Here is a 19604-nt window from a genome sequence, read left to right as displayed (position 1 = left end):
CAGGGCAAGTTTCACATGCTAGGGGTAGACATCCCCCTAACTCAGCAACAGGTGTAAGGCCCATAGGCTACCCTCAACCTGGTTTAGCCTGTCTGCCAGTATGGTTTTTCTGGGGTGTGGCTGATATATTTGCAACAGCTTCCTTCAAGACACTGATGAGATTTTGGTGAAATTGGCTAGATGGTTGCTGTTCTTAGTGCTCAAAAAGGACCAAAATGATATCACTATGTTAGAATTAAGGTATAGTTAATCTGCCTATGTCTGATCAGACTAATATGAACTTGGAAGACTCTACCACAATTCAGGTACTGATAGTTCATATGAACATTTAAAGTAGAGATGTCTCTAATTTTGAGCTACTACAATTCTGCTTTGCCCATTCAGCCTAGTTCCATGCTGGGTGGCTGTTTACTAACTTTTACCATGTCATTATGGTATGTTTCTTCATACAGACCTGAAGAGTGACCTTGTATCACTTTTTTTTTTGCAAGGCAATGGGATTAAGTGACTTGCCCGAGGTCACATAACTAGGTAATTATTAAGCCTGAGGCTGGATTTGATTTCATTTCTCCTGACTCCAGGGCCAGTGCTCTATCCACTATGCCACCTAGTTGCCCCTTATATCACTTATTATGATCACCATGTGAGTTCTCCATAAAATAGTCTTTTACACACCTACATTTGTCATTCAAACATTCAGACCCATTGGAGTTGCATTCTCTGCAGTAGAGTTTGAATAGTTGGCAGTTTAATTTGACAAAAGGACCTCAGTGTCTGATATCTTCTCCTGCTAGGTGATCTTCAGAATCTTCCTAAGACAATTTAAATGAAAGTGATTCAGTGTCCTGACATGGCGCTGGTAGACTGTCCAAGTTTCATAGGTATATAGCAATGAGGTCAGCACAACAGCTCTGTGGAACTTCAGTCTGGTAGGCAATCTAATTAATACCACTTTTCTCCCACATTTTCCTACAGTCTCCCAAACACTGGGCTAGCTTTGGCAATATGTTCTTCTACCTCATTATCAATGGTAAAGATAGACATCAAAGGTGGACGAGTAGCTCTAAAAGGGGCTGGGCAAGCCCTCACAGCAGAGGTGCTAGTCCTCCTTGAACAACCCCTATAGCCCATGAAGTGTAGATGGGAATAGAACAGTCCCTACAATCCACATACCAAAGAAGATACATCATAGATAGTGTGGAAGAGCTAAGGGATCATATGTGATGTTTAAAGGTATATAATTGCACAGATAAATAAAAAGAGTGTTGTAATTTCAGGCAGACACCTAGGGCTGATTGTGTATTTCTAGGATCATAGGTTCATGATCTGAGAGGCTCTGACCCCCTCATTTAGCAGATGACAAAACCTAAAAGAGGTTATATAATTTATCCAGATTACACAAGAAACAGAAATCACATTTGAAACAGTGTTTTGACCGATGAACTAGTATTCTTTCTGTTATGCCATAGTCTCTCCTAGCTTTATACTTTGTTATAATACCTTCTGCCTTGTGTATGTCCTGATTCCTGAGCAAGGAGATAGTTACTGGTCAATTTCCCCTACTTCTCACCTGAAAATCTCTCTCTTCATGCCCCCAGGGAGATGGTAAGGAAGATTCTAGCAACATCTTCAGGATATGGTGGTGTTCAGTGGGGTGCAGTTAAATAACTAATTCTTCAGCATAGGACATACTTTTTAGAACTAACCTTCATAGCTGACTTTTTTTTTTTTAGGTTTTTGCAAGGCAATTGGGGTTAAGTAGCCACACAGCTAGGAAATTATTAAGTGTCTGAGGCTGGATTTGAACTCAGGTACTCCTGACTCCAGGGCTGGTGCTCTATCCACTGCATCACTTAGCTGCCCATAACTGACATTTTCTCTATCACTTTCTTAGGTTATTTTTGTTTGTATTTGGAAGGCAGTGGTGCTAATTGACTTGCCCAAGGTCACACAGCTAGGTAATTATTAAGTGTCTGAGTGGAATTTGAACTCTTCTGACTCCAGGGTCAGTGTTCTATCCACTGTGCCATCTAGCTGCCCCTCACTTTCTTAAACTTTTATGATAAAAAAAAAGCAACTTGAGCCCTGATATGTAGTAATTGTAGATTTCCTAGGTGTAAATGCTCACTGAAAATTTCACAATCTGAGTTGGCTCAAGTATACATCTGGTGATATTTCTTATTCTAAGATAGTTAAGTGAAATGAATAATGGCACTGAAGGTCATGAGTTCAAATATCAGCTCTGCCATTTAGTGCCTGTGTGACTTGAACAAATAAGTTAATTTTGATATACTTTGCTTTCCTCATCTGTAATTTGAAGGGTTTATACTAGATAGTCTCAAAGTTCCCTTTTAGTTTCAAATCTATGATGCTGGAACATATCAAAAGGCACAACTTGTCCCCTTGGCTGACTTTTCAGGACTTTCTTCTTATGCTAAGGTAACAGAAGAGAGGAGGGAGAAGAAGGCCTATACCTTCCATCTTCTTGCATCTACTGTCAGTAGTTGGTTGAGTTGGTGACCAGGTCAACTAGATAATGTGATTGTTGAAATGAAAGAGAGAGAAGGGGTTTCTTTTCTCTCCTCTCCATCTAGACAAAATTCCTATGTTCAATCCTATTTCTAAAGGTTATAACATAACCTTGCCATTATATTTCCATAAAGAATGATTGCCTTGGGACTCAATTTCTTTTGTAAGTGGACTGGACAAACTATGACAAAGATTTCCAAGAAAATTATGACTCATTCCATATTCAGTTTCTGCCCTTTTATCTCTTCTTTCCCTAGTTTCTGAGGCCTCTAGGATAATGATTCTTAAGTGCAAAGAGTGTGTGTGTGTGTGTGTGTGTGTGTGTGCCAAAGAGGTCCATCACATATACAAACATTTGTAAATAATAGGATACCTGAGTTTGTTTCATTTATCATTTTTTTTACTTCTTCCAAATATCTGAGCCATACAATATACTGTTTTGCCTATAAGGGAAAAAGAATGTCTTAATACTTCTATCTTCCTAGGGTTTCCCATGAATTATCCCACTCTTCTCTTCCAGGGTCCATTTTCATTATTTATTGTTCTCTGTTGTCACCTTTTTCTTTTCTAGCCCAAACCTTACTGGGTTTGCATTTCTCTTCCAACCTCTCCTTCCATTGTGTAGTTGACCTCCTTTCCCAGCTTACTCAGTCAACCCTGAGTTGTGATACAACATAGGGTTCAAGAAAGGTTTTCAAAGATCAACAAGTTCAAATGTCACCACTCTCTATATATGAGGAAACTGATTAGAATGACTTTACCTTGCATTACAAAGGTAGGAAGAATTAATTCTAAGATTGGAATCCAGGGCTGCTAACAGGGACAAAGCCAGTATTCTTATCACTAAGCAATAACTACCTGCAGATAGTGTGAGTTTATAAAAGAAATATATTTTTTTTAATGGGGAGGTAGGAAAGATTTTTGGTGGTCATGATATAGTACCAAAGCAACACTGTTTTTACTGTTGACAGATATGCAGTAAAAAGGCATGAATTTAATAGAAAACAATGATCTTATCTCCTTATCATAAAGGTATTCTAGTCACTATACTCAAGCAGTCCAGAATGGAGATGTTTGGAAAGTGGCCCTGGAGAGGTAGACCAGAAGCTGGTAGTACGGGGCAACACCCAATAGAGACTACATCCCTAGCAGTCAACACCAAACCATCTGATACCAACAGAGCAGCACCCAGCTGAAACTTTGTGCCAACTAGTCAGGAACAATCACTCTTAGTTCACTAGGGACCGGTGGAACAATGTACCCAGCACAGCTGTCATACCCAGTAGAAGCAGTGTGACATCACCAGAAGACATGAATCATCCAGTATGCCCTGAATCCATGTGTTCTCTATGAGGGTCCCTCTTATGTATCATCCTTAGACATGTCCACTCCACCCACTGGTGGCTTGAATTTTTGTAGGAAAGTGTGCCTCAGATTTATAGGGGAAGAGTTTTATTGTATTTTTTCTTATATATTATTTCATTAAATACCTTGATTTTGAACTAATTATTTGAACTAATGATTTGAAATGATGAACTAATGATGAACAAGCTCATTGGTAGGGGTTCATAAAGGATAATTTTCATTGCATGTAGAACCACAGAGTACCTTGAGCTTGGAGTAACTTTTCTGGAAATCCCAAGCATGAGAGGAGGTGCTCCATTTGCTATGTATTCTGAAGAGAATACTTCATAGAAGAAATGGAACTTAAACTGAGTTTTCTAAGATAAATAGCATTTGCACAGTTGGTGGGGGAGGGGTATAGGGAGGAAGATTTGCAACAGCCTAGACAGGGCTAATGGTTTATGCAAAAAAACCTAGGTTATCAGATCCTGTGCACAGGAGAATTGACAACTGCATATGATTCCAAACTCTCCTTTATCCCTCACCAGGATAGGTGGAGGAAACAGATCTGTTATATCATTAATCAAACAAGCCTGCTGATGATACTGGTGAGCATAGAAAGCATATGAGGGGAATAGAAGATGAGGTCAGGCTAGGTCATGAGCAAGAATGGTGGTTGGCTGGGAGTTCTGAGCATGACCTTCTTGCCAGCTTGCTTATATGTGCCATTCTTGTGGCAGCTATGTGGTGCAGTAGATGGAGTCAGGAGGATAGAAGTTCGAATCTGGTCTTAGACACTTGCCAGTTATAAACTATGTGATATTGGACAAGTCACTTAACCCTGATTGCTTCACATCCAAGGTCATCTCCAGTTGTTCTGATTCATATCTGGCCACTGGACCCAGATGGCTCTGGAGGAGAATGTAAGGCTGGTGACTTAGCACAGCATCCCCTCAAATCCAATGCATGTGCTTGTCATGGCATCACCTTCTTCATATCATGGTCTACTTCGAGAATGAAAGACAGATATCATCATCATTATATGTGTCCTCCTAGTTACCCTTCCTTTAGCAATAGAGTCAGGATACTTGCAATGTTAAGACTATGTGTGCATGAGTGTGTGTGTGTGTGTGTGTGTGTGTGTGTGTGTGTGTGTGTGAGAGAGAGAGAGAGAGAGAGAGAGAGCAACAGACAGACAGACATGTAGAGACAGATACAGACAGAGACAGTCAGAGAAAGAGAAACAGAGAGATGGAGAAAGACAGAGTTGGCTTTTGCATCTAGTAGAGAGGTTGGTGATAATTCCAAGTTGTGACCACTGACCTTATGTGCTGAATCTCTGAGAATATTGTCTCTGAAACAGATCTAAGACATTTTTGCCTCCTTCATAATTTTATCTATGGTGATAATTGACCTTGGAAGTCAAGAGGACCTGAGTTCAAATTTAGTCTCATTTACTAGCTGTGTGATCCTGGATAAATTATTTAACCTGGATTGCCTCCCTAGCCCCAATAATTTTTTCTGGGTTTAATACCTTAGTTGATATGAATAACATCTCTAAAATGAGGATATTTAACTAAATAATCTTTGAGTTACCTTCTAACTTGAAATCTGGTTACCCTCTGATCTTATGAACCTTGATACCACTGAATACATATTTATGCACTTACTGATTGGCAAATTAATAGATTGTGTTGTATTGCCATTATTGTGATCAACCTAATAGTTGATTGCTACTGGTTTCTTCACAGTCTTTTAGAAAGGCTACCAAGTCTTAGTGGGGTTTGCTAAAATGATAAATGTATTTTTCTGTTTGTGAAACTGATTTTTGAATCACTTCTTTATGTAGTAAGAGCTCTTTAAGAGACAGTTAAATAATCAAACCACTGGATTTAGAATTGAAATGGCAGTATGGGAACAATCTACCAATTCTGGTACTTGGAGGTCATTAAGACCTATATGAATGAGATTGGACAGGAAAACTCCATTATCATTATCATCAACCTCAACATCATTTTGGATTTTGACCCTTTCTCAACTCACAATGTATTTAAAATATACTTAATGAAGTTGAAAATACTGATTGATAGGGATCATAGGATCCTAAGTCTTAAATCAGAAAGATCAGTACAAGGTGATTGCACCAGAAGATTCAGATTTCTGAAGAAGAGAAAACTTTCTAACTCAGGGCAGATGAAAATTAGGAAAAACTTTATGGAGAAGTCAAAATTTCACCTGGGTCATAAAGAATGGGCAAAATGTAGTATACTAATTTTTTATTTCTCTATTATGAATTTATTATATAACATTTAGCATAGATATTATATTTGAAGTTGGAAATTATGTCTTGGAATGACCCTCACCATGGCAAATTCAAGTAATATGGAATGAAGTGAATTGCAGGGAATATCTTAGTTGGCTAGTGGAGGTTAGTCATTAGTTTTATACATATAAATTTTGCCACTATATTGATAGAAGAACTGACATAAAACTTATATTTCATACATATACTTGCATGAGTTCAGTATGAACAGAGTCCTACTTTTGATTTTTTTGGAAGATGAATTCATGCAATTTAGCAAGGAAACAAATATCCTTTGCATCTTCAGAGAAGAAACATTGCCAGCAGATTAAAGAGAAGAGACTGTTTTAATTATTTCATAGTTTGTTGGCATTTCTTCTGCGGCCTGGGAGGGAGGGAAGTGGGGAGCAGACGTGTGCAAACTGGCAAATTTGCCCTACTTTGTACCAGTTCTCAGTAGGAAAAACTCTTGTCAAAGACTTGGCTGAATCTCTTGGCTTCCGTGAGAGTTTATATTTGCATATGTTTTAGGTTGTCTTTCTTCACAATATCCTTGTTTCTCATTAGTCCAGATGATAAAAACATTACGTTTTCCAGACATAAAATTGCCAAGGGTAGGGTTACTTTGTTTAATACTCTAACAGTGGTGAATCCAGTATTACCAGTTCAAACAGAGTGAGTGGTTCTGCCATAGAGATAAGGCACTGTAACCATGACAAGACGTATTAAATGATCTTTGCCTAGTTTGTCTAAATCACATGAACCCAGATATAAACTTCTATTCCAAAAATATATTTACTTTTTAAAAAAATTTCATTTTGATTTATATATCCCCTAGCTTTCTGTATTGAGTTTTATTCTGATGTTAGGTGAAAGTAGATTTCAAAATTTACCTCTTCCTTTAAAAGTTTTCATCTATTGTAGAAGTATTTGTCAGTCTATATGGTCCATATCATCCTCATGTATTACTGGGGACTGAAACATACACCTATGGCAATAGATACTTGTAGTTTACCCAAGAAAACAATTCCCCTAAATCCAACCTGAAGAGTTGAGGGAAAGAAGGGGAAAAAAGGTTAAACTGATGTTAATTTGATCTACACTGGAGAGAGGTAGAGGTAGATCAGTGGATAGATCATAGAAAGATTTACAATCAAATCCAATCTCAGACACATGCAAACAGTCTGACTCTGGACAGAACCTTTGTTTGCCTCAGTTGTCTCATCTGTAATATGAAGATAATAAAATGGGATTATTGTGAAGATAAAAAAATAAGATGTTTGTAAAGTGCTTAACAAAGTGCCTGGCAAATAGAATGTGCTCTACAAATACTTTCTATTATTATTATCATCATTATTATTATTTTTAGGATATAATTAGATGTGTTGCTTGATTCTTCAGTTTGGGGTCTTTGGTTGCATGTCTCTTTGCATGGCTAGGTTAAATGGTTTCCCTAGGTGGTAAGTGAAGCATCTTTTTATTATGCACCTGAAAAGAAGATAGAATTAATCTCTGGAGTTTAACCAGTTTGTCATATCAAAATCACTTGGTTTACTCATTCAGTGCTCAACTGCTACTATAGGAAATGATGACTAGCTCATTTCTCTAATTGAATCATCTCCATGTTAATATCTGTCTGAGCAGGTTGCTTTGATTTCTTTCTTTCCAACTACAGAATGTAAATTCACTGATCTATTCAAGACAAGCCTGTCTATAGAAAGAACTGTCTTCTAATTTTGATTGACTCAGCTTTGAAATGGGGGCTACAATGGATAGGACACACTCTCAGTGTGACTACTAGAACATTTAACTTTCAATGAAGAGCATAAAAAGGGATTGGGAGTAAAAGGTCCTGTCAGGGAAACGTGATTGAAAAAGGTCATTTGTAGAAAGTGAGGGGTAACAATGGATAACCCACAAGTGACCCATAAGACAGTGAGGAAGTTTATTGCGTATTGGGTGGACCCCCAATAGTGAATGATTATAAGATCACAAATTCATCTAAATAGAGGATTGGTGTGAATATTTTTAGGTTAGAAAATGTTTGGGGTGATGAAAGAAAGTCTTCAAAATGCCTAGAAACATAATGGGATAAACCAAGTTACAATTGGCACAAACGACTATATTTAATTTCTCCCAGGATATAATAGCAGATGTTTCTGAGAACCTTCATTGTTCTCGGAAATCCTCTACAGCTCTACTCCAAATATATCAGAAGCAGGGTTTATGTTTTCAGTAACACTGTAAAATATTGAAACATTGAAATTCCCCTTTGCAGTGAAAGGGAATATCAAGGAAAGAAAAACTGAAATGTGTAAGCCCTGTTCCTTCTGAATTAAAAAGCATTTCTTGGAAACCCTCAGATTCGGACTCTGGCATGGAGCAACTGAGAGTAACCTGAAATAGGTACCTGCTTTAAATAATAACTAAACAAAAAAATAAATAAATCAATGAGTTCAATGAATTAATGAAATGAGCTTATGCATGTTAAGTTATCTCATGTGATTTTAGGTTATATGAGGAAGCAAGAAGTGTAGAATTATGTGTTAAGAACACACACTCAGATACACTCATACACACACACACTTACATGTGCACGCGTGCGCACACACACACACAAACACACATACACACACATACAACTAACTTCAGGGACATGCTTATTGAAATGGGTTACTTACTGCTGTGGTCTAATTAGTAGCTGTAGAATTTAGGACAGAATTGTATGGCAGGCAGAGAAAATCTGTTGTGTCAAAAAAAGTCATTAGTGAAATAGGCAGAAAGCAAAACCATCAAAGGAAGCTCAGTTATTGAAACCATTAACATAACATAGCAATGATATTTTATTTTAGCGTTCCTATTGGAAAAGAAAGCATCTGAGTTGTGTAATACTTTAAAAAACTTAGGACCCTGAAGATTGGATCATGAATTTTGGAATTTAAAAGGATTTCTTTTTCTGGGATAATTTAATAAGCCATCAGTTTATGGATTTAGAACTATTTCTGGAAGAGAGATTAATTTGAAACCATCTCTCAACTTTGTTCAGATTGTTGTTGTAGGGTGGTATATGATTTAGCAGAATAGGTACTGGTTTTTGGAGGATTTGGGTTTGAATTCTGAATTTGTTGTTTACTGGCTATGTGAAATTCAGTTCAGGCTCTGGGTTCTTTGTCTATCAAATGAGAGCACTCCAAGTTTCCTTCAGGTTCTAAATCCTGTGATCCATATGTCTGCAATAGGAAACTCCAACATCCTAATTAATCTGTCTGTTTCAGGTCTCACCCATCTCCATCACCCACATTGCCACCAATTTGGTTTTATTAAAGCATAGTTCTAAAAAGGACACTTCTGCTCAGTAAAATTCAGTGGCTCCCTATTTTCTCTAGGATAAATTATAACATCCTGTGGGGCTCTTTGTGACCTGGCTCGAACCTACTTTTGTGGTTTTATTATTATTTATCCACTCTCAGATTTAGTCAATCTGGTAAGAGAAATTATTTCTCTATTGTATTAATAAGTAATTATTGAATTAGATTCAAGTGAATCTAATTCTTCTACTTCTTCTTTCAGAAAATCAGCCCCTGTAGGCTATTCAGGCAGTTCAAGGACTGATACTGAGAGGGAAAACTTAGTTCAGTTCAAAAAGGTAAACAATGTATGACCCACTGTTTCAGGTCTTGGAAAATGTGGACTGTCCCATTTGTCTAATGGGTGATTTGAATATAAATTGAATCTCTTTGACCAAGACTGAGTGATCAGAATCATGAACCCCAGATCCTTAATAGAATAGGTTCAGTTTTTTATTATAATATTTATTATCGTATTAATTGTTAACCAGAGTGATTTTTTTTTTAGGTTTTTGCAAGGCAAATGGGGTTAAGTGGCTTGCCCAAGGCCACACAGCTAGGTAATTATTAAGTGTCTGAGACCGGATTTGAACCCAGGTACTCCTGACTCCAAGGCCGGTGCTTTGTCCACTACGCCACCTAGCCGCCCCTCAGAGTGATTTCAACTCAAAGGAACACCCATTCCTCCAAGGGAGAGTGTCACTGACTCCTTTTATTAATTATTGTTAGCATGATTAGTAAAATGGTTAATCATCCAGAAATTATATCTCTCAAATTTTTTAAATATCACACCAGATTCCTTGCTGTTCCTTACACATGAAACTCCATCTCTCTACTTTCCACAATTTGTCTTTGTGTCTGGAATGCAGTTCCTCCTCATTGCTGCATATTTAGCATCCCCAGTTTCCTGCAAAGTTCATCTCAAGTACCACTTCCTGCATGAGACCTCCCCTGATCCCCCCAGCTACTTGAATTGCCTTCTTGTCAAAATGACCTTGAATTTTTTTTTAAAAGTAACTCAATACTTAATATGAGGAGCAGCTGTGGTATAGTACAAGGTGGATCAAACTCAAATAGAAAGGAGGATAATGGAGGAGGGGAAAACCACTTAATGATATATAAGGATCCCTATATTGACTTAGAAAACCACATATTAATATCATCTATGCTTTATTTTATTTTAATTTACTTTGCTAAATATTTCCCAATTACATCTTAATCTTATTTGGGCCAAATTTAGAAATGCTGTGGGCCACATTTGATCAAGTGGATAATGTCTACTTTACCATTAGAGGGACCTGAGATCAAATCCTGCCTCTGATGCATGTGTCCTTGGGGAATTCTCAATGCCAGGAGACATCCCAAAATTGTAAATTGCAAGGCAGGTGTTTATTTGTATTAATAGAGGGAGTTGTTAGTACTTAACAATCATAAATATTTGTTGATTGATTGATCCTTACCTGCACACCTTAAATGGATATATCTTTTCTGTTAAGTAATCAGCAAATATTTATTTATTCTGTTCAAAGCATTAAAAGAATGTAAGACATACTCCCTGCTTTCAAGGAATTTATTTAGTTAGGGAAATAAGCTTTCATACATGAAATAACAGTGACTAATGCAAGATAATAATCATTTATGTGGTCAGTCATGTGATATAAGAGTTTGAAAGATTAGATTTATAAAGGCTGGAATGGTTGGAGAAGACTGTGAGAAGGTGGGACTTGAGAAGGGTGGTGAACTATAAATGGGATTTGAATAGGCCCAGAGATAATGGAAGGGGTCTTTGACCATTTTAGACCACAGAGTATTTCCTCTTCATAAGTATTCATAGTACTTATTGCCTATATTATTCACTTCAAAATTATTAGATATTGGCTTGTGATTATTCTTACTTTATTTATGGTCTGTTTTTGTTATTTAATTCTTTTTGGAGAAAACTTCCTGATATTGTTCATCCTGTTGAGTTTATCCCTTTTCCAAAGCCTATAACTTTCTCATTTTTAAAAGGGAGAAGAATATGAATTAAAAAGAAATGCTAAAGACTGTGGTACAAAATAATTAGATTATCCAGGTAAGAAAATATTCAGAAAGGAAATATTTGGAGAAAAAGTGGGCAAATGTTGTGGACACTGGGAGGGCAGAATTTGTTATCTGAAATAGATAACATTTATTTTTCAAGAATGGAAAGGCTGTCCTTGCATATGATAAAGTCTTTATAAGTACATTTTTCAGATTGCTGCCATGAACATTGGGATCAGGTGAGTCAATGTCTCAGGTCATAGGCACAAAAGTGATTGCTAGAGCATCAGATACCATAAGCCTAGTTGCACTCTGGTTTTAGAATCTGTTTTGACAGCACCTGTATTTTCCCTTGTGATTCAGAAATGAATTGGTGTTCCAGGGAACTCCCATGAGTGACACTTAAAACTATAACTGACATCTCTCATGACACCTTACACAAAGCAGTTGCAAAATAAATATTTGTTGCCTTGGTTTACGTGTTGCAAGGGAAGGAACATTGGATCCAGAATCAGGAAATTTGAGTTCCAGTTTTGATACAACCATATATATGTGAACTTGGTCAGGTCACTTAATCTCTTTGAGTCTCAATTTCCCCTTACCCAGTGACTCAAACAACTGGTTTACATGGACTAGGTCCAGACTTGGGGATAGCTTTTTTGGGCAGTCACACAAATTCTATTTAATAGCACTATGTTGAACAATAAGGGGAGAAGGTCCATTATTAGTCTAATTATTTGTTTCCCCATATTATCTCTTAGGTCATTACTCTTCCAGTTCTGTAGTCACATTTTAATGTTAGTGTGAAAGCAGACAAAACTTTCCAGATGCACCCTTTATTTTGTTTTAGAAGTTGGATTTACATGGGGAAACATTGTCCAAAGTTATCAGCTTTACTCTCTTCCTGAGTCATCAAAGTCTAATAGTAGGACCAAAGTCAAGATGACTGGTGATAGCTTAGGTAGCAATGGATTGACCAAGCTCTAAGTGCTCCATAGCACTTCCTTCAGCTGCCTTCACGGCCATTGGAGCAAATTGTTCTCATCTACCTAGTTCACTCAGGAAAGTCTTCACATGCTTCACATTAACTTAATGTCAAGGTTAAGGTCTTAAGCCTTCAGTCTGGTTTAGCCTATCTGCCAAGAAGGTTTTGCTGAAATGTGACCATTGAATATGCTTCAGCTTCTTGGAGCCACAGGTGAGAATTGAGTGACGGTGGACAACAAAGGTGGATGAGCAGCCCTGAAAAGGACTCAGCAAGCCCTCACACCAGAGATGCTAGCCCTCCCTGAACACCCCATAAATCTCCAAATACATACCATCAGTGGGAAAGAGTAAGCAGGTTTTAGGAATTTGTGGCCAGGATACATGCAGAGAGGGATACATATACAGAGAACATCATCAGAATATATGTAGAATACATGTGTTTGAAGAGATAGTTCACTATAGTGCTGCATATGTCTGTCTGTCTGTCTGTCTGTCTGTCTGTCTGTCTGTCTGTCTGTCTGTCTCTCTCTCTCTCTCAACTTTTGCATGGTAATGGGGTTAAGTGACTTGCCCGAACTCAAAAAGCTAGTAAGTATTAAATGTCTGAGACCAGATTTGAATTTGTCTTCCTGACTCCAGGACTGGTACTCTATCCACTGTTCCAACTACCTGTCCCTGCCTATGTCTCTTGGTGATCTTCTCACATCTGTCCTTTGAACACCATCCCCCTCAAGTCTTTTGTGTTGTGAAGTATCTTTCAGATATATGATCAATGCTAGCTGTGTAGTTTTTTCTGGTTAAGTAGCCCCTTCTAAGTGCTGCTCCCTAACCATCTTGTATGGTTGCTATGCAGGATTGTTTTGTTGGTTCTTTAATGTTGGTAATTGCTTGTTTTAGTTTTTTGGTTATGGGTTTGAAGGACTTTTCCTTGCTTCCAGTTTCTGACTTAAGGAGCTGTCTCTGCTTATAGGAAGATGAGTGTCTTACTTTTATTTGAAGCCTATGGACTTTTTAAAAATTATTATTGTTATTATTGACTATAGTTCTTTTAGAAAGGCAAAAACTTTTACACTCTTAGTCATCAAAATAGGAAAACATTTCCTTATTTTTTCTTCCCTCTGAAGGGCCTGTTTGTTTCTTATGACCTTGGCTAGAATTGGCTTTCATCTTCAGAATGAGGTGGCTGGGTGCCAAGCTCTTTTGAACATAGAGCAGAAATGCTCTTTGCTAATTAGCGCCTTCCAAATTTAAATCTGTTTTCTGTTTAAATCTGTTTAAATCTGTATTCCCTGGTCATTAAGGGATACATCTTTGTCAGTACTCTCTGACTTAGGGTCAGAAAGTCTATATAACTTGATACTTATTTTTTGTATGCCTAACTTTTCTCAGAAGACATCTGTGTAGAAGCTACTCTCCATTCCAGTCTATTGTTTAAAGTTCTGTTGCTCTGGGATCAATCCTTCAGTATTTCAATCCACAACTCTTTTGTTCTCCTATGTACATGGGTTAAGGAAAGTTATTAGGGGGATGTGGCTGCTGCATAAGCAAAGTTGTTATTATTTTAACCCTGCCTAACTGCATTTTTGACCTCTCAAAAACCCTTTACAAGTTTTGAGACAGAGCTACTTGGTAACTTCCTTTTTTTACCTTCCTTTCTCAGTGGTTGCTTCAGACTCAATCCATTATTCTTATCACTTCAGTTGATTTCAACTATCCTTCTGTCTGTCTTGCTACTACTTCCACAAAGATTGCCATCCAGATGGTATTTGAGCAATTTGGATAGTGTCTTAGAATTTGATTGTTTCTTATAAATGTGTTATAGTTAGTTAAAAAAAATAAACCCCAAATCTTAGTACTTGATAATCTTTTATGTTCTAGATTCCATGACCTGAATAATAACCAAGATCCCCCTTAATATACTAGTAGACCCATAGCACCACCTCCTTCCCCAGTACCAAATTAAGCATACAAAAGACAGTTCAATGTATTGTTTCTTCAGATATCATAAAGTTTATCCTTTTAAAATAACATTATTTGTACAGAGTAACTATTCCCATTCACTTTTGAATAATAGCTCTATTTCATAATTGCTGAAATTTCTTGCTAAATCTAGGATGAGTTAATAGCATTCACACTTAATTTAAAGAGACAAGGTATTTTTTTTTGGCAGGGGAGGGAGGGTGAAGAATGAAGGGAGAATTCAGAGGAGATTGGCATTGGCTAAAATGGGGGGGAAGAACTTAGTAACATCCTTTTACTATTATATAATAGAATTGGAAACCACTCAAAAGGGGGCATATAATTTTCATAGTTTCAAGTAACTCACTGAGTGATTAATGGGAAAGCTTAAACATTATTTTGGTGAATTGATGAGTGGAATTCTCTATCCTCCATAAATAAAATAGATCAGGTATTTTTAATTCCTTTTTTTCTTTTTGCACTTTAAATATTCATTTTGACGTTTGAAAGTGTCTGGTAGATTTTAAAATGTAAATCTAATACTAAATGTGCACCTTGGAGAAATGAAAACATCTTACGATATAAGAATTTTACAGATTTGAAGACCATATCAATCTTTACACCATTCTGTAACCAGAGACCAGAGGACCAGAAGAGTGGGAAAGAGGGGAAAATAAACACTTAAGAAATCTTTATTCTGGGACAAAAGGGTTTCCAGACTCTGTGCTTCCCAATCCTTGTTGATCACTGGTTCTGTTAATTGCCCAAGAAGGCACATTGCCCTTTTTCAGGGCACCAGGGCCTCATTTTATGCTAGCAGAGTTACTCTGACACAGAAGCCAATGGGTATTTAGTTATAAAGGACTTATTTGTAACCTACCCTTAATTATTCCTTTAGTTATTCTTTCAGTATGATTCAGTAAATATTTATTTTCAAGATATTAAATTGTTTTTTCAAAAATGTTTAAGTACTTCCTCTGTGCAAAGCCTTGTGGTAGACCCACAAGTAGATAACAGAGATAACTGAGCCTAAAGATAAGATGCATTAACTAAAATAGCAAAATAGTCTATTGAGAGTTCAGGGAAAGGAGAAAGGACTTATGATGGAAGGAAATTGGGAAGGTTTTCTGGCATTTGAGTAAGATTTCAGTAAACGGAGATGGAGAGAAGATAAAGAAAGGTCTTGAGCATAGGCAGAGTTTATGAAGCTCTGGATGTGTTGAGAGGATGACAAGTAAACCAATTTCCTGAGAACATAAGGTACTTGAAAGGGAGAAAATGTGAAACAAGCCTGGAAAGATTGGTTTGATCCAAGTTAAGAAGACCTTGAATGCAAGGGTAGGCAAATGGGAGCTCAGAGGAATGCATTAGGAAGCTAAAACAGGTAGTGGTATGTGAAGTAGGAAGAGGATGGAAATAGAGAAACCAATTAGAATATGATCACATGGTAGAAAGAATGAGAAATTATCAATGGTTGAAGTTGTGGTAACACATATATCAACAATTGGGGGAATGTAACAAGAGACAAGGACTGAAGACAAAATCTTGGGAACAGAATAAGAGCCAGCCCCGCCCCCCCCCCCCCCAAAAAAAAAAAAAGAGAGAAGGATCAGTTGCTGGGAGAGGCAGATCAGTCTTCTTGGAGGCATTGACACCTAAAGGGAGGTAGCTTCTGGGAGCTTATTCAACATCCTATGACTTTTCCTTTTTAATTGTAAAGTGATTAAGGGAGGACATACAGTACATTCAGTATAATACAGAAAAACAAGGACATATAATAAGAGCAAATTTAGCACAAAATGGAATTATGCTCTCTCCAAAATCCACTTTCGATAAAAGAAGTAACTGACCACATTTTAGAATATTTTACATTTTCTCTTGTAATTAGTAACCGTAGAATTCTTCTGATATATTTCTTGGAGATTCTTCTTTTTGGATAATTTTTGAATTCCCTTTCACTATATAAAACCAGTCAATTGTTGACTGAGAAGGATTTTGTAAAGCCTTCCCCCACTCCCAAACAGAAAAGAAGCAGAACCAGTGCTTCCTATCTTCTCCCATAGGACTTGGGGTTTAAACTTCCCTTTTGATTACTACCTTCTCTTTACTCCCACTCCCCTCCCCTTTTTCCTTCCCATGATGGTGGGAATTTTAATATTTTAGCTTAGAGGAAAACTGTTCCATTAGGCCATATGACTGCTCTTTCCCTGTTCTTTTAAGCAGTTAAAAAAAAAGAATACAGGTTATTATTTTAAAATTATAAAAGCTTTAGAGCTCTGAGATCAGAATAATTTTGATTGCTAAGACATCCATTGACCTATTTAATCCTTGCATATTCAAGTTAGTCACTATTCTTCCCTCATTTGCCCTCGATATTCAATTAAGGACTCCAAAATAATTGAGATGATTTTATATTTACATCTACAGAAAGCCATTTTAAAGTAAAAATTGGTTTCCCTACTTCAGGAACCACTAAACTGTTTAAGCTTCCTAAAGCATTCCTCTGAGCACTTAAAACCTTCAGCAACTCTAGTTTGCTCTATTCCGGCATTCAAAGTCCTCTGTATATTGAAAACTCAAATAACAATCTAAAAGGATTTTGAACCTCCATCCTTTTGAACAGAAACAGGAGGAGGAAGAAAGAGGAACTTTGCCAGCTGTTTGGATTGTTTTTTCTTCTGGGAGCAGTTCCATCACTTCTCTTCAGGACTTTTTCACCGAGAAGAAGAGCCAATGAGATGTTTCAGTCCCTCAATGTTTAATGTCAGTTCCCATTCAGCTGGTACTATTGCTGCTGCTGCAATGTCTACCACTCTCACTTTTTCCCAGATCTTTCTGGCCGGTGGGACACTCCCTCCCTTAGCTTCAAATCATTCAGATTCTTCAGTGTCTCATGGTGTCTGGTGAGGGTTTTAACCTATTTCATTTTACCTACACAGCAAAAAAGCCTGACCTTCTATATATATTGATCTATACATATAGATCAATATTACCATTTCAAAATTAACCTTTCTGAATTTTGTCCTGATCCTTCATCACAAACCAACATTGCTAAAATAAGATTATTTATGAAAAGAAGAAAATCATTATTTTTTGAATGGGGAGAAATATACCCACATAATTATCATTTGAATATACATCTTAAAAACTTTCCATTTGAATAAAGGCATTTTATTCATTTTTGTTATCACTTGCTCTTTCTGGCTTCATCACTTTCATTATTCTCATACTAAGATCACAGTTTATAGTTTGTGTTAATATTTTTTAAGTTAGTCTTAGGAATTTGGATAAATGAAATGATTTTAAATACAAGATAGAATATGATAATAAAGGTAGTTCTGAACCAGTCTAGGCTGAGTTCTGCTTAATTCTTCCAGTAATGCTGTAAGGTATATTGGAGGTCCAGATCATTTTACCTTAGGTCTTAAGTATCAAAATCCCATTGGATTTGAAAGAACTATCAGTGAGTTAATTTGTTGCCTATTTAAATGTGACTCAGAGTGTATAAAGATCAAGTGGGCTGGCTATCAACTTGTAACTTCTTTCTAGGTAGATATATGGGAGAATTAAGTTCATGTGTCATTAATTTTCATTTACACCACATTGCCAAAGGAATAATGCATTTTAAAGAAAATATTAGGATTCTCAAACATGATTGTTTATTATGTAATAAACTCAAATTAATTTTTTTCTTACAATATGTAGAAAGTATGGTTTGATACACATATTTTTGCTCTGATCACAATGATCTGGGAACATGGTTACTATATAAATTAAGCCCATCCTATACCTAAATATTGCAAAATAAATACTGTAATAAGAATAAACCAGAACTTGGAGGCTTGTTGACTTTTGAGATTTGTCAATGTCAATTAAGATGGCCTTAATATATAGAGTTTGTAAAAAAACTTAGCAGTTCTCTTGGGAAAATAATCACAGAATTCCAAAGTTGGAAGGAACTTAAACTCCATTTGGTCCATCCTACACCTACCTGAAAATTCTCTCAACCTGTTCTTAGTTCACCACAAATTTGTTACACAATATCAATTGGGTCCTCATTGCTGCTAGGTAATCATATTATACCTCCTAAACTCACTATCCCACTCTCCACGGTGATTCTTCCAAACTTTTTCATTTCTCTTCAAATGCCCCATGAGTCTCCCCTCCCCCTACTTGTTCAGCTGAGAACTTTGCCTCATCTTTTACAGAAAAAACAGAGCTCTCATAGTGAACTCGCTTTTCTCACTCTTCCTCATATACTGTCACTCAAACATCTTCTGCCTTCATTCCCTTCTCACATGATGAAATAAACTTATTCTCTACCAGAGTTAATTCCTCTACTAGTTCAGATGATTCCATTCCATCTTGTTTCCACCAATAGAGTTCCCCCTCTTCTTCACCACTCTTTTACTTACTTTCAATCTCTCCTTTTCTGTTTCTTTGCCTGTATCATCTTTCAGATCCCGTTCTCTAATAATAGGTGTCCCTTAGCATTCTTCCTTGGTCCCTCTTCTCTTCTTTTTCTATATCACTTCACCTATTAATCTCTTTAGCTCCCATAGATTCAATTACCATCTTTATGCTGATGATTTTCATATCTCCTTTTCCTTTTCCAGTCTCTCTGCTGACCTCCAATCTCACATTTTCAAGTGCCCATCTGGATGTCTAGTTAATATGTGCAGAACATAATTCATTCTTTTACCACCCCAATCGCCCAATCTCCCTCACCCATCCTTCCCCTTCTATTTTTTCTTATTACCTGTAGAAGGTAATATCATGCTCCCAGTTCTTCAAGCTCACAACCCAGGAGCCATTCTGGACTCCTCATATCTGTAACACTCCACTCCCACTCATAATCCAATCTATTGTCAAAGCCTGTAGATTTTACCTTTGTAACATCTCCATAATATACATATCCCTCTTCTTTCCTCTAATAGTTGACACCACTCTAGTACAGGCTTTAATCACCTCATGCCTGGATAATTGTAATAGTCTACAGGTCAGTCTGCCTAGGCCAAGATTCTCCTGACTCCAATGTATCCTCCATTAAGCCACAAAAGTGATTTTCCTAAAGCAAAGTTTTGATCATGTTACCCCTCTACTTAATAAACTCC

This window comes from Macrotis lagotis, chromosome X, assembly GCF_037893015.1.
Source record: "Macrotis lagotis isolate mMagLag1 chromosome X, bilby.v1.9.chrom.fasta, whole genome shotgun sequence".
Lineage (NCBI taxonomy): Eukaryota > Metazoa > Chordata > Mammalia > Peramelemorphia > Peramelidae > Macrotis > Macrotis lagotis.
The sequence above is the reverse complement of the archived record's forward strand: the minus strand, read 5'-3'. Positions refer to the sequence as shown.